Below are 15677 nucleotides of genomic sequence, written 5' to 3'. Positions count from 1 at the left end.
CAAAATACTTGTAATGTTTACAAATTACAAGAGCAATAATTGTGTATAGAAAGTCCTATAGTTTTTCTAAATAATATATATAATTCAAAAGTTTAAATTATTACAGAGGCATGTGACGCAAAGTTTCCGTCCCATTCTCGTCCCCCATTCCCCTAGTCCCCTATACCCTCACAGATACTCACTGTTGTTTGTTTTCATGTATCCTTCCCCAGTTTCTCTCTCTCCCCCTCTCCTTCCTTCCCTCTCTCTCCCTGTCTCTTTTATATGCTTCTTTTTATCTATGAACTGTGTGTTCATATCCTTTGCTCATTTTTATGTTGGGTATTGGCTTTTTCTCTATTTCTATGGGCACTCTGCATATTAGAGAAATTGGCTTTGTAATATGGATTGCAAAGATATAGTCCCAATTTGCCATACTTTTGACTTTACCATGCAAATTTAATAGAATTTATTATTATTTTCTTTTGGAGGTTTTGGATGCTAAGTCACAGTTAGAAAAACTTCCACCTCAAGATAACTCTCCTATGATTTCTTCTAGAATGTTTTAGTTTTTATCCTTAGATCTTTGATCCACTTGGAATTTACCCTGGTGTGGGATAAGGGACACAGATCCCATTTTATTTTAATTTTTCCAGATGACTCATCTATTGTCCTTACGCCACTTATTGATTAATCTTTTCCCAGTTTTCTGAAATACTTGTATTATTTACAGAATTCCTACATATATCTGGGATTTTCTTTTTCTGTTCCATTGGTTTATCTATTACATGAAGGGAGAAAAACCCTTTAATTTTAAAAAGTGGCTTTCATTAAGCAAAGGGAAAAAAAGGTAGACAAATCAAAAAACAGACTCTTAACTATAGAGAACAAACTGATGGTTAATAGAGAGGAGGTGGGGGTGGGGGAAATAGGTAAAGGGGATTAAGAATACACGTACACGTATCTTGTTGATCACTGAGTAAAATATGGGATTGTTGAATCACGATACTGTGAAATGAATGTTAACTACATTAGAATTCAAAAATTAAAAAAAAATTAAAAAAGAAGTGGCTTTCATGAATTTCTGCTTCTAATAGCCAGATGTTACCCATCTTATGTGTTTTTGGGAAAAATAAAGGAATTAACTCCCACCTGGGAGTTATTTCCCACCTGACTCTCATGTTCTGGTCTCTCTTCCACTACAAGTTCAAAACCAATTTATTTTTTTCAGCTCAGTGTTTAATGGCACCTCTATTTCAAGAAAGCCATGCTGAACTCTAGACTCCCACTGTTGAGCCTCCCAAGTGCCCACCACCTCAGTTAACTGACAACCACCAAACCAGTAACCTCACGGTCATCCTCTTTCCCTCTATCACCCCACACCCAGTCATCAGCAAATAACATGCACTCCATCTTTAAAACAGATCCCAACCTTTCAGTTGTCAACACCCCCTCACCAGCACTCTGGTCCAGCCACCAGTCCCACCTGTCTGATTTGCTGACACAGCCTCCTAACTTGTTTCCTGTTCCTACTCTTGTGCCTCAACATTCCATTTGATCTAGAGCAGCCAGAGCAATCTTTCCAAAGTACAGATCAGATCACATCAATCCAATCCCATACTTAAAACCTTAAAGTTTCCTCATCACACTTGGCATCAAGCTGCCTGCCTCCCCTCTGTACTCATCTTCTGTCATGGAGCCCGACCGTGAGATCATACACAGACCTGAACCAGAATCAAGGGTTGGGCGCTCAACCGACTAAGCCTCCCAGGTGCCCCCGGCTTGTCTGGACACATTTGTTAATATATGGAATATCTATGCACACTAAGATTTGCTTATTTCAAAAAAATTCTTAAAGTGCACCTCAACTGTGCATAACCACTTTTAGCATCTATTAATTAAATTTCCCTTTTAAATCGCAGCTCAATAGCTGTAGTCTACAGCATAAGAGTTTATAGTTTTAACACTTGTTACTAAGTAAGGTATCCAGTAATTTTGGGACTTTGAAATCTTTTAAAAAGACAGAACACTAAGTTAAAAGATAGAAATCTAGTCTTGCATATTCTGCATTCCGTAGCTACTGGCATTCTAAAATGAAATTTTAAGACTGTGGAGATTTGCTGTTTTCCTATTCTTCTTTCAGGTATTTTTATTGCTCTCTTCCTAGTGAGCTCTTTCTAACTCTTTTGGTGGATATGAACGATTCCAGTTGCCTTCTATGGGGCTCCCTAAACTCCAGAGACTGGGAAGCAAACTCTTCGTGTCTGGGGTTCCCCTGTGGCTGAAGTCCCCAGTGTGACTGAGGGCCTGTCAATCAAAGTCAGAAGTGATACCAAGTCCGAGCACCCGATTCTGCCACTTGTGCCAGCAAGCCTAACAGTGACAAAGCTCTCAGGGATTGACGAATTGCTTTGGAGGGTCAAAGGCAAGAATGTGGCATCTGGCTTGCTGATTCAGCTTGTAGCTCACACAGAGTGGCTCTAGAGTGGGAAGCGGTAGTGAGAATTTTCTGATAATACAGCCGCCTACTGTTAGCAGTGGCTCTGGAACTGGTACAGAAGCGAAGCACCAGGTACCAGGTTGTAGAAGAGACCGCAGCTCCCACGGTGGCCTGGTTCTTCAGTGTTGCTCTGACAGTATTTCTTAAAAATCCAGTATCATCTGTTTCTTTAGTTTCCCCAATGATTCTACACGGCTTCTGAATCCTTCAATAAATATCTTTCTGTTGAGTTGGATATAGTAGACTTCTTTGTCACTGAGCCTGACTGATTTTCTCTGATATGCACATTCTACTGAAAAGTGGAATTGGGGGGTGAGGGAACTCTATATATTCTTCTCTGGTAAATCATCAACAACTGAGAAGGCAAGAACAAAATCAGAAACAAAATAAACTTGGTGTTCACTTTTGTAGAAATAGTGTATCTCTTTGAGAGGCAGGTGAAATCAGAAATGAACGATTTCACTTATCTAGCCGAGAAAGCAGACACCTAATTAATTTTTTGGACGTGGGCCTCTTACTATATAATTTTGATGGCTTGCAAGAAAAAATCTGCAAGAAAACATTATTTAAAATGTGTATCAAGAATTAAAGAATTTCTACATGGGAATCCATCCTGAAAAAAATGCCAAAATGAGTGACACACACAAAAAAGGAAGAGTACACTCAGATAATTCTATGTTTCTATTTATTGTTTAGTACAGTTTTGATTAGGCAACCACAACTAAAATGCTCCTCAGCTAAGGATCCCACATTTTCATAAAAACAATTTCTGATGTTAAAAATGCTCTCAGTATTTGATAGCCAGTAGCTAAGAATACCTAGTTCCTACCTGACCAAACAATATTTTAAGAAGTATTTAAGAATGCACATTCTTCCAATACCACAGTCACAGATCATAGAAACTATAGCATCTAGGCACCAGAGACTCATAAACAAATGGTAAACCATTCAGGGGAGACTTCTTTCAAATAGGGACTTTTCGTGCAGATGACCTCCTGAAATGATTTAGAGCATGTGATAATGCTGCCATGTAAGGAAGACTAACAGAGATGAAGGAGAAGAGAGGCCCCCTGGGGATCAGGAATGGCACAGTCACTGAGGCTCACAGACAGAAGTTCTTATACAAGCTCCTCCCAAAATGCTTCATGATGACAGTAAATGGTAAAAGTGCCATTTATGGTTGTGGTGATACCGGAAACTATCTGAGCGACAGGAAAGAAATAATAAATGAGTACAATAATTTTCAAAAGCTCTATCTATAGAACAATTTTGAGTGAAAGATCTTTTCCTTGGGCTATAGACAATCCGTCCCAGTAGTCAGAGCTACATATCAAACGTTCCAAAACAGAGCATTCCTACTTCCAAAGTCTCTATCTGGCCATGATTACTGAAGCTAGTATCAATTCTATAATGCTTTAAAATGAACTTGTACTTAAGCCATTCTTCAACAAAAGGAACCTGAACTCCTTGGAGAAATGGTTGATTCTTGGACTGAGACAGGAAATGTACAAGATGAGCCTGAGTATCCTGTGGTGCCAGGAAGTAAGAAAGTACTCATAACAAAGCTGAGAACTCACAAGGACAGGGCTAAGGCAAAGAGACAAGAGAATAGACGGAAAGGGGTTCAGTGGCAAAAGATGGAAGTTTGAGCAACAAAATAAATCAAGTAGTATTGAAACATCACCCAAATTACAAAATAAATATCACAAGTCCATACTGATAAAAGTAGTTAAAAAAGTGGGGGAGAAGAATTCCAAACAATCATTCTACTACATGGAGGGGGATCAGAAACCTTCCCTTCTTAGGTGTGGGCTACACATAGTGACTTCCTTCCAAAGACCTCATGATGGAAAGGGCACAAAAGTGTAACTTTACAGTGGAGAAACCTGACAAGAATACCTCAGCTAAGTGATCAAGGCCAATATCAACAATTATTAATGTTGACAGTATATGCCATTGACATGGTGTGATAAAAACGTCACTTTACCTCTGTGATCTTCCTCCAAGAACCCCAGTGTAATCATGAGTAATAAACCAGATAAATATCAATCAAGGGGATTCTAGAGAATACTTGACCAGTGCTCCTCACAACTATCAAGGTCATCAAACAACAAGAGAAGTCTAAGAAACTGTCACAGCCAAGAGGAGCCTCAGGAGACTGATGACTGATGACTACATGTAATGTACTATTCTGGGCAGGACCCTGGGACAATGAATAATAAATAAAACAATAGGTAAAAACCTAAAAAATGTGAAAAAAGCAAGGATTTCAGATGATTAAAAAAAGCACATTGACATATGTTCAAAAACTAGTCCAGGTCTGTGTCAGACATTAGCCCTAAAGCTGAGGCTTCTGGTAGACATTTGGTGATCAGTACACTGGGAAGGGATAATTCTATCATATTCCAGTTTTATTGAGATATAATTGATATTCAACACTGTATTAGTTAAAAGTGTACAGCATAATGGGATAATATTTTTCTTGACTGGCATGACTATTTTACTATTTTGTCACTAATATGTTTCCAAACTGCTACAATTTCAGATTCAATCTTATTTCTTTATTTTACTTTATTTTTATTTTATTTTTAATTTTTTTAATCTTTATGTATTTTTGAGAGAGAGAAAGACAGGGCGTGAGCGGGGGAGGGGCAGAGAGAGAGAGAGAGAGGGAGAGACAGAATCTGAAGCAGGCTCCAGGCTCTGAGCTGTCAGCACAGAGCCTGACACGGAGCTCGAACTCACGGACTGCAAGATCGTGACCTGGGCCGAAGTTGGATGCTCAACTGACTGAGCCACCCAGGCGCCCCTTATTTCTTTTTTAAAAATGTTTATTTATTTATTTTGTGAGAGAGACAGAGAAAGAGAATTCCCAAGCAAGCTTTGCGCTGACTGCATGGAGGCTTCTTGTGATCCTCTCTCTCCCTCTCTCTCTGCCCCTCCCCTGCTTGTGCTCTCTCTCAAAATAAATAAATTAATTAAAAAAAAAAAAAAGAGTTGGATGCTTTATCGACTGAGCCACCCCAATCTTATTTCTTAGTACAGCATTCATCAATTCCTTAGAAAGCATTTCTGGCTAAATTTCTCTACACAGAGGGAAATCATTCCCTTTGTGGGTGGGTTTTCTTGCCCAAGGCAGCACAGACCGCCACCAACTATGCCTGATTTTTACCCACTGGGAAGTAGGTGAGCATGTTAGCTTCCTATTCCCTCCCAGAGGTCAAGGCAGCTTGGCCCAAACAACTTCTTCTTAAAGGTAATCTGTTTTTTTATTTGATGCTTGCTTATAGTTCTTCCACAGTTCTTTTACCTGGGAATAGAGCAAACCTCAGGGTCCTACTCTCAGCTAACATGTTACCTGATGATATACTGTATATGCTTTCTGGGTCAAGGTGTTCAAACTTTTATAGCCAGAAATATAAGACATTCACAGGAAACTTTAGTTATCCTCATGGATGATAAAACTTTTCCTCTAGCTGTTTGCTACTTCGTTATTCTATTTCTGTGGGACTGACGAACTACAGCAGAAATCAGAAGCAGTGATCTAGTTGACAAATGTTTTGTGAACGTAAGTCAGTGAATGTTGCATAGACTAGGTGGTACCCGCACAGGTCCTGGGCCAGGTGAGCACAGTTCCTTTGGGCTGGTCAAGCCCGGGCCCAGCAGTCAGGCTATCCTCTGGCTCAGGCTAGGGAATGATGCTCAAGGAGAAATAGTGTCTTTAATGAATATTTTTGCTGATTTCAGGGTATATAAAGAGTGCAGGTTTTCCCCTTAGGGACACAGTGAGTCAGAATATGAAGTCTTCTGTCTCACTTTTCTATTTGAAAAAAAAATTCTTTTCTCTTTGCTTTTAAGAGCTGCATCTGGGATCTAGATGAGAATCTAGACTAGACTTGAGATTATTTTTAACTTAAGTTCACTATGCTTTTTTCAAATCATACTATTGTGCCATGTACCCTGAATATGTCTCATACATATTAAGTGATAGTAATGATGGATGCAGTTAGTCAAAAGACACTCTCTGTCTCCTTCCCCTCTCTTTTCAACCACATTTAGTGAGTGTCTGCCATGCACCAGGCCCTGCTTCCTAGGCTAGGGATGCAAACCTCAATGAGACAAATTTCTTATACTGATGAAGTTTGTAGTCTTGGGAGATCTACAGAAAGATAAACTCAGATTTTATTCTAAAGTAGCTCATATGATATGCCCCAAGTGGGGAAAAGTAAAAAAATACCAAAAATTCCAAAACTTTTAGTTTAAAATTCAACACACAGACATGAATCAGAATGGTTAAATGAAAAAATACTGAAAAAAAAAACCAAAAAAACAAAAAAAACCCCACCAAAACACCAAATACTGTTCAGGATGCAGAGCAACTGGGTCACTCATACTTTGCTGCTGGGAATGTAAACTGGTCCTCCCACTCTGGAAACATTTTGGCAGTTTCTTACTAAACTAAACGTGTAACTACCCCATGAGTCAGCAACTGCACTTTTGGGCCTTTATCCCAGAGAAACGAAAACTCAGGTTCACACAGAAACCTGTACAGGAATGTTCATAGTCACTTTAATCAGTCCAGCTGTCTTCCAACAGTGGAATGTTAAATCAGACTGTAGTAGGTCTATACCATGGAGCACTACTCAGCAAAAGACAAAAACAAAAACAAATCATTGATACTTGCAGCAACTTGGATGAATCTCTAGGGAATTATGCTGGGTGAAAAAAAGCCAATACCAAAAGGTTATGTACTGTATATTTATATAGCACTTATACAATACTCTTGAAAGGAGAAAATTAGAGAAATGGAGAACAAGCTTAGTGGTGGCCAGAAGGGTAGGGTATGAGGAAGTACACTGGGAGGAAGGTGGGACAAGAGGGAAGTGGATGTGGTTATAAACAGGCAACAGGAGAGAGCATTGTAGTATTGAAGACGTTTAGTGTCTCAATTGTGGTGGCCCATACATGCACTTATACATGTAATAAAACTGCATAAAACTAAACATACAAGCACACATACAAGACAAGTACATTATATCAATGTAATATACTGGTTGTGACATCGTACTATAGTTTCACAAAATGTTAACTACAGGGGAAACGAGGTAAAGGAAGCATGGGGTCTCTCTGTATTATTTCTTACAACTATATGTGACTCTACAACTATCTCAATAAAAACTCTAATTTAAAAAAGACAAAAATGGACTTCAAGTTGTATTACAAAGCTGTAATCATCAAGACAGTATGGCACTGGCACAAAAAAAGACACTGAGATCAATGGAACAGATAGAGGACCCAGAAATGGACTCACAACCCTATGGCCAACTAATCTTTGACAAAGCAGGAAAGAATATCCAATGGAATAAAGACAGTCTCTTCAGCATGTGGTGCTGGGAAAACTGGACAGCGACCTGCAGAAAAATGAACCTGGACCACTTTCTTATACCATACACAAAAATAAACTCAAAACGGATGAAAGACATAAATGTAACACAGGAAGCCATCAAAAGCCCCGAGGAGAAAGTAGGCAAACACCTCTTTGACCTTGGCTGCAGCAACTTTTTACTCAACACGTCTCTGGAAGCAAGGGAAACAAAAGCAAAAATGAACTACTGGGACCTCATCAAAATAAAAAGCTTCTGCACAGTGAAGGAAACAATCAGCAAAACTAAAAGGTAACCAACGGAATGGGAGAAGATATTTGCAAATGACATATCAGATAAAGGGTTAGTATCCAAAATCTATAAAGAACTTATCAAACTCAACACCCAAAAAACAATCCAGTGAAGAAATGGGCAAAAGACATGAATAGACACTTCTCCAAAGAAGACATCCAGATGGTCAATCGACACATGAAAAAATGCTCATCACTCATCATCAGGGAAATACAAATCAAAACCACACTGAGATACCACCTCACACCCGTCAGAATAGCTAACATTAATAACTCAGGCAACAACAGATGTTGGTGAGGAACATGTGGAGAAAGAGGATCTCTTTTGCACTCCTGGTGGGAAATGCAAACTGGTGCAGCCACTCTGGAAAACAGTATGGAGGTTCCTCAAAAAATTAAAAATAGAACTACCCTATGACCCAGCATTTGCTGGTCAATCCCTTGGTATTGATCCAAGGGATACAGGTATGGTGTTTCGAAGGGGCACATGCACCCCAATGTTTATAGCAGCATTATGAACAATAGCCAAAGGATGGAAAGAGCCCAAATGTCCATCAATGGATGAATGGATAAAGAAGATGTGGTCTATATATACAATGGAGCATTACTCGGCAATCAAAAAGAATGAAATCTTGCCATCTGCAACTATGTGGATGGAACTAGAGGATATTATGCTAAGTGAAATCAGCCAGAGAAAGACAAAAATCATATGACTTCACTCATATGAGGGCTTTAAGAGACAAAACAGATGAACATAAGGGAAGGGAAGCACAAATAATATAAAAACAGGGACGGAGACAAAACATAAGAGAGTCTTAAATATGGAGAATAAACAGAGGGTTACTGGAGGGGTTCTGGGAGGCAGGGAATGGGCTCAATGGGTAGGGGCATTAAGAAATATACTCCTGAAATCATTGTTGCACTACATGCTAACTAACTTGGATGTAAATTAAAAAAATAAATAAAACGTTAAAAAAATAAAAAATAAAATAAATATTTAATATGTTAGTGACAGTTTTCAAATTTATTGATTTAAGTCTCTCAACAATAAAATTGATCACATTCTTTCAAAAAATAAAAATAAAAATAATAAAAAAGACAAAAACACCAAAAATAACACAGCGTTAAAACTTTACTGAACACCTCTATAGCTTTCACTACCAAAACATGCCTGTGGGCTCTGCGTCAGGCAATAATTAAAATTACTATTGTTTCCATCATACACACATCTACCAACAAGACACAAGAAATAGTGAGATTCAAAGTGAGCATCTGTCCAAGTAGTATCTTTCTATCACAACTTTGATTTGGTAATAAAGCAGGTTTAAGCATCTATAATATTTATAGAGACTTAGAACCCAAGATGCTTATTCACAAAGGACATGTTGGAACCTTTCCAGTCATGTCCCTCCGTGGTATTATGTGAGCTGCTTTCATTTACGGCTCAGGAAGGTCTAGGCAATGTGTCCACGTGTCTGAGGTAGAATGTGGACATGTGGACTCATCTCTTCCAGTTTTGACCCAAGTGGTAACACTTTACTCTTAAAATATATGAGTAATAGTGCCATGCAGTGATATCTGACAAGAAGGGATTTCCTTCCATCTTTTTCTTTTTTTACTTTTCCTCTTTACTTCACATTTGAAATCTACTTTTCCACATCTTTATACCTGTTTTGTTTTTTAAATTATCACTTCCATGTCTAACCTTACAAAGAAAAAAAACCAAACTTTCTACATCATCTCATGCACAATAGGTAGCACGGCATGAAGGCTTAACAACAGCAAGTAGTAACACTTGGCCCTATTGGTTCTGTTATCATTCCTTTCCCAACGAAAAACCATCTGAGTCCTTTAACTGCTACTCACACAGCTACGAAAAGCAAGAGGTGTGACACTGAAATGTTCAGTAACGTTTACTTTTTTTCTTCATCAAGCGGTCTGAGCAACATTCTGATTGAAAAGATGACTTTGGTTCAAAAATATGTTTTGGGGGAGGGGCACCTGGGTGGGTCAGTTGGTTAAGTGTCTGACTCTTGATTTCAACTCGGGTCATGATCTCATGGTTTGTGGTTAGAGCCCTGTGTTGGGCTCTGTGCTGGCAGTGCAGAGCTTGCCTCGGATTCTCTCTCCCTCTTTCTCTCTCTGCCCCTCCCCCACTCTCTCTCTCTCAAAAAAAAAATGTTTTAGGGGAGCAAGGCTGACTCAGTAGAGCATGTGACTCTTGATCTCAGAGTCATGAGTTCAAGTCCTGTGTTGGGCATGGAGCTTAAAAAAATAAAAATAAATAAAAATGTTTTAGACATCATAAGACAGTGTTATTCATATTAATTTTTCCAAACACAGACTGACTGTGACTACAGACTGACTGACTGTTTCAGACACCTGTTTCAACATCCGGGTTCTTTACAAGTGGAGCTGACAGTAAATTACTTGTATTTCAAATAAAAAGTCATAACTTTTGTTTTTTCTATTACCTGTACCAGTGCAGGTTTCCATTCTAGTGAAAAAGAATAACCATTCTTATGCTCTAGCCAGTGGTTCTATATGATCACTGTTCTAGTGAGCTACAGAATGTGAAACAACTTAGCTGCTATATTTATAAAATCAAATTACTCTATGCCCTTATTTGCTTTAAAGGCTCAAAGTTGGGGCGCCTGGGTGTCTCAGTTGGTTGGGTGTCCAACTTCAGCTCAAGTCATGATCTCACGGTCCATGAGTTTGAGCCCCGTGTCGGGCTCTGTGCTGACAGCTCGGAGCCTGAAGCCTGCTTCAGATTCTGTGTCTCCCTCTCTCTGACCCTCCCTCGTTCATGCTCTGTCTCTCTCTGTCTCAAAAATAAACATTAAAAAAAAAAAAATTAAAAAAAAAGGCTCAAAGTCAAATGGACCTGGTTTTGAGGTCTACCTTAGCCTGAGACGAGACTTCAGCCTCTTGCCCTTTCAGCAGACTGAGCAAGGGGTACACTCACACGCACATCTCCAACTTGCTAGCCTTTTCCATTAGTGCAGTGCAGAGTGCTACCAGCAGGTACTACATGGATAGTTTATGTGCTTTCTTTCATTAGTTCCTCAACAAACAAAGAAAAACACAAGTACTTGGCATATCGTAAATTTCCAACCAAGTTATCTTCTCCCCACCCAGTACATAGTCAAATTGAAACGTTGCATAGAATGAATGAAGACAATTATAGTTTGCTGACATTGTTTGGGCTAGGAACAAAATGTTTCATGACCTGAACTTAAAAGAAGTAGTATAAAAAAGCCTAGAAGAGGGGTGGCTGGTTGGCTCAGCTTGGTCATGAATTTGAGCCCCACACTGGGTACAGAGATTACTTAAATAAATAAATAATTTTCAAAAGAGACTAAAAGAAGGGTGCCTGGGTGACTCAGCTGGTTAAGTATCGGACTCTTGGTTTTGGCTCAGGTTATGATCTTGCAGTTTCGTGAGTTGGAGCCCCACATTGGGCGTTGAGCTGACAGTGCAGAGCCTGCTTGGGATTCACAGTCTCCCTCTCTCTCTGCCCGTCTCCCACTCATGCTGTCTTTGTCTCTCTCAAAATAAGTAAATAAATTAAAATAAATAAACAGAAGATAACATACAAAATGATTATACATATGGTGGATTTAGAACAATTTTTCTATTTGTGCAAAATTTGAAACTTTCTATAGTGTCACTATATTGCTTTTATCATTTAAGGTTACACTAAAAATATTAATGGACCAGGCTGTCACTTGCATGGTCTTATTACTTCATGCACAAACAGTGAAAGAGTGCAGTGTTGAGCAATGCCGTTTGTATTTTGAGTGTTGCCAAGCCTAGTCTATGCTTGGGTACTATGTGTTAACTCAAATTTCAGAGCAGGCAAAACTTTGTCGTTTGTTTGAAAAAGATGGTATGGTAGTTCGACTGGGTATTTCACTATCAGTAGAGTCAATCACATTACAGGACATGTCAAAATGGAATTAAAATGTAAATAGCTGTTATGGTATGTAATGAAAAAAGTTGTGAAAAAACATTTCCTAACCCCCTGCCATTTTTCTAAAAATAGTCCATTCCAAAGGGTTTAACTCAAAATATGTTCCATTTGGGTGTTGGGGAGGGGGATGTGTGTGCAGAATTCTCTTTTACATCTGTGACTCCTGCAAAAATATCTGGCAGTACATTCAGTTCTGCGTCTTAAAACCTCACAGGGCCAATTTAAAACTAATATTATAAATGCTCATGGTTATCATCACTTAACTAATCTAAAGCAATAAAACTGTTGGCCCTTTAGTCTTCTCATATCATCCCAAGGTAACGGCTGAATGGTGGCCTCTGGTCTCATTATTAAGACTTAGTTTGTCACAGAGTAAATTTCATATAAACCAAGGAGCTGTATTTCACTGGCTTTCCAGAAAATAAGCTACAAGTATCAATGAAAACTGCGTTTTGATTCTCTGAATTTTTGATGAATTGTGAACTCTGAAAAATCAAACAAAAATTATTCGTCAATTCTTCATTCCTTTTTTTTATTAAAAAAAATTTTTTTTACATTTATTTATTTTTGAGAGATAGAGTGTGAACAGGAGAGGGGGAGAGAGAGAGGGAGACACAGAATCTGAAGCAGGCTCCAGGCTCTGAGCTGTCAGCACAGAGCCCATATGGGGCTCGAACCCATGAACCGTGATATCATGACCTGAGCCGAAGTCGGAGGCTTAACCGACTGAGCCACCCAGATGCCCCTATTCTTCATTCCTTTTATGTACTCTAAGCAAATAAAATCTAAGTCTATTTTCGAGACACAAATTTCCTTTTTCACCATTTGCCTGATATATTTATTGTGATGATTTGTGAATCCAGTATTCTTCTGTGCTACTTTTTACTCTAAAAATATGCAGTCATAGTTATGTGCTTTTAAAATTAATTAACTAATTCATGAAGTATGCAATATTAGGAGGTAAGACCTAAGTGATTATAAACAAACGCCTACATTTTGATTTTAAGAGCTGCTTGTAAATTAATCCTAATACAGGTTTTCCTTAAAATCTGTTGTTATAACTAAGTTCAAAGCCTTAAATCAAAGACTGTGTCCTTCATTCTCCCAGTATTACCAGGCCCTGGGGCAGTCGAGGTTCTGGTCTGGAGTCTGCCCCAGGGAGGAGCAGAGACTTGGGCTCATACTTACCCTCTACCACCCAGGACCTACATGAGCTTCAGCAGTTTGAGTGCTGGGAAATTTTGGCACTCTCACTGGGGTGCGCCTTGGTCTCTTTATGGCTCCCTCCCTTCCTATGGAGCCCCTCATTCCTCCTGCCTCCCCCTTCCCTGAGGATGCCTGGGGTTGGTCACATTTTCGCTCTTACTAGTCTGTAGGTCTCCCTTTAAGGTCTCATTTCAGACTACGGCACTGTGTCTTCCTTCCACTGGTTACAGTTTTCTGTTTTTTCACTCCGAAGTGCTAATAAATGGACTTGATCTATACTCCACAGGAATAAGAACCACATAGGCCACACAGGTTCACCCAAGTGCAGGGGGTTACAGGTCAAGTGACATTTGCTGAATAAGAAATTAGTCATCTTTTCTGTAGAACACTTAGCCCATATGTACCTCTCAAGGTTGGATATGTGAGCCATGATGACATGTGTAGGTAACTAAGAGAAGCTACATTTCCTCTCAAGTTCTACCCCTCTGGAAAGATCAGGTCTACACTCATCAGAAGGCAGCTCCAAATTGCCCTTGGTAAGTACACTGTTACATGTACAATCAATAATGATATTCCACAGCAATCTAAAGCCCACAAAGCACTTTACACATCTCTTCAACACTATAAAACAATGTGTAAATGTGTAATAAAAATATTGTTCTCTCTGCTTAATAGTGAGAAAACTAAAGCTCAGAAGCAGTAATTAAGCTGCCCCATGTCATAAGACCATGTGGAGTACCAGAGCTGGCACTGGAATTTAGGGACTTTAAATACAAATGCTATTCTTTCCCACCCATCTCTATTGCTTTTCTCAGGATGTACATTAAAATGCTTTCATCCATATTTTTATACTATTTACACTTTTTCATCATGTGCTTTCCATTTGCCCTGGTGTGTTCGTTCTCTCACTTGCAAACCAGAAGTCCCAGCATAACAGTTGTGATTTTTACCTTACTTTGGTTCACAAATTTGGTATACCCTCTGTATCATTTTGTAGTTCAACATATTTGAGAGACAAAGTATGCAGAGAAATCCCAATGTTTCTAAATGTCACATAATTTTACCACATGGGACAGTAGCTATTTTATCTGAAAATTAATACATTAAGTCCTGTAATTTTACACATTCTTTTTTGTATGTAGTTCAAAAACACACAAGCATATACTTGTACCTTCAAGTATTATTTTGATGTGTAGGGTGGGAAGTTGAAACTGTAGTAAACAGTGGCTGAAAATTCTCTTACCCTTCAAAGGAAATACAAGACATAAAAAAATTATCCATTTGTATAGGTCATGGGCTGGCAAACTATGACCTATGGGACAAATACTGCCTGTCACCTATCTCTGTAGATAAAATTTTATTGGAACACTGCAATGTTCATCTGTTTACATATTGTGTGTCTATGGCTGCTTTCACACTACAATAGCTGAGTTGAGTAACAGAAACTGTGGTATGGCCTACCAAGCCTAAAATACTGTGTTTGCCAACTCTTGGTCTACATAAATGAAAAAAAAAAAAATTAAGACCTACTGTGTGGCAGGCATCTCATCTTTGTTATCTCATTTAATTTCCTAAACAATCCTGTGAGTTAGGTGATAGCTGAGTACCTATTATCAGAATAACACATGTAATTACTAAATCTCTAATACGGTCATACTCTCTTCTGGGGAGAAAGAAAGTGGAAGGAGAGAGGGGAAGAATCAAGGACAATTTCTTCTTAGGAGACCTATTCAGGCTGGGATCCTATGAGAGGTGGCTGTATCTCTTCAAACAGCTGCTCGCTTAAAGAATCTTAGCCCTCAGGGCGCCTGGGTGGCTCAGTCAGTTGAGTGGCTGAGTTGAGGTCATTATCTCATGGTTCATGGGTTCAAGCCCCATGTTGGGCTCTGTGCTGACAGCTTGGAGCCTGGAGCCTGCTTCAGATTCTGTATCTCCCTCTATCTCTGCCCCTCCCCAGCTTGCGCTGTCTCTCTCTCTCTCTCAAAAATAAACGTTAAAAAAAAAAAAAATCTTAGCCTTCATATTTTCATGACTTAATCATTCAGTGCTTTTCAAAGGCCTAAGCTCATTTTTGCATATAAATTAAGTTTAAAAGGAGGATATATTTTCTACTTTCTAATGAGACTGATCTAGGAAGTAGCTGAGCTCCACAGATTCTTGGCCAGTATTAGAATACTGGCTAAATTGGTTTTTACTTTAATCCCCAAACAAGGTACACATGAATTCAAATAAACACTGTCCATTCAAATGTTTTCCATTTCCCATTTCCATCTCTAGATAGAAATGAATATATAATTAATAAATATAATGTAAATAATATATATTCATTTCTATTTTATTTC

The 15677-nt window shown here is 38.8% G+C and overlaps 1 protein-coding gene across 1 annotated transcript in view; it reads right to left on the bottom strand.

Annotated features, from left to right (window-relative positions):
* The window catches only part of SPIDR (scaffold protein involved in DNA repair), a 481060-nt gene that overhangs the window by 93098 nt on the left and 372285 nt on the right, over positions 1-15677 (bottom strand). The gene's annotated exons all lie outside the window — the stretch shown is intronic.

Source organism: Panthera pardus, unplaced genomic scaffold (assembly GCF_024362965.1).
Source record: "Panthera pardus isolate Hobbes unplaced genomic scaffold, ASM2436296v1 HiC_scaffold_7, whole genome shotgun sequence".
Classification (NCBI taxonomy): domain Eukaryota; kingdom Metazoa; phylum Chordata; class Mammalia; order Carnivora; family Felidae; genus Panthera; species Panthera pardus.
Note: the sequence above shows the minus strand (reverse complement) of the source record. Positions and strands in the feature narration are given on the sequence as shown.